Source organism: Chrysochloris asiatica, unplaced genomic scaffold (genome assembly GCF_000296735.1).
Source record: "Chrysochloris asiatica unplaced genomic scaffold, ChrAsi1.0 scaffold00267, whole genome shotgun sequence".
Taxonomy (NCBI): Eukaryota; Metazoa; Chordata; class Mammalia; order Afrosoricida; family Chrysochloridae; genus Chrysochloris; species Chrysochloris asiatica.
The window spans coordinates 2,393,712-2,394,830 of record NW_006408785.1 but is presented as its reverse complement, the minus strand read 5'-3'; positions in this window follow the sequence as shown (position 1 = coordinate 2,394,830).

The following is a 1,119-nucleotide window of genomic DNA, read 5'->3' as shown; positions in this document are numbered from 1 at the left end:
AGTCTTTGATCTTCATCAATATTTTAAGTCCTCTTTGCTTTTAGCAAGCAAGGTTATATCATCTGTATATCGCAGGTTACTATTGAGTCTTCCTCCAGTCCTGATGTCACAATCTTCTTGATATAATCCATCTTCTTAGATTATTTGCTCAGCAAACAGAGTAAGTACGGTGAAAGAACACAACCCTGGCACACACCTTTCCTAATTTAAACAATTCAGCGTTCCCTTGTTCTGTTTGAACAAGTTGTCTATGTACAAGTTCCTTATGAGCACAATTAAGTATTCCAGAATACTCATTCTTTGCAATGTTGTCCATAGTTTTTCATGATCCACACAATCAAAAAACTTTGTATAGTCAATAAAGCACAGGTAAACACCTTCTGGTATTCTGTTTTCCACAAGATCCAGCTGATGTCAGCAATGATATTCCTTCTTCCAGCATGCACTCTTCTGAATCCAGTTTAAATCTCTGACAGTTCTCTGTCAATTCATACCTATTGATAATTACACTGAATGTAAATGGATTAAATGTACCAACAAGAAACATAGAGAGTAGAATGGATAAGCAAACAGGATCCATCAATATGCTATCTACAAGAGACATGTCAAAAAAATAGAGACTGCCTAGATACCCATCAACAGAAAAATTGTTAGACAAACTTTGGTACATACACACAATGGAATAACACAAAACATTGAAGAATAATCAGGAATATATGAAACACCTAACAACATGGTTGAATCTGGAGGACATTATGCAGGGTGAAATTGATCAGTAACAAAAGGATAAATATTGAGATCAATTTTGTAAAAAGTTTAAAAAAAAAAAAAAAAAAGCTTTTCTTGATAAGTGAAACTATCTAAGATGGTTATGGGTAGTGGTGAGGAAGGGAACATTATTCATAGGTTAGAGGGTAGATGCATGTTAACATGGGTGACAGGGCAGGCAATATAAAACAATAGGGAGGTAGGTTCCCCCCGGCAAGAGCACCAACGAGCCAACCACAGCAGAGAAGACTTTAAGAACTGTTTAATCCTTAGGGAACTGGATAAACCCCAGAGACATTCTGCTGTTTTGCTTGTCGGGCGGGGGGAATGGGGAGTTAATAGATGTTACTG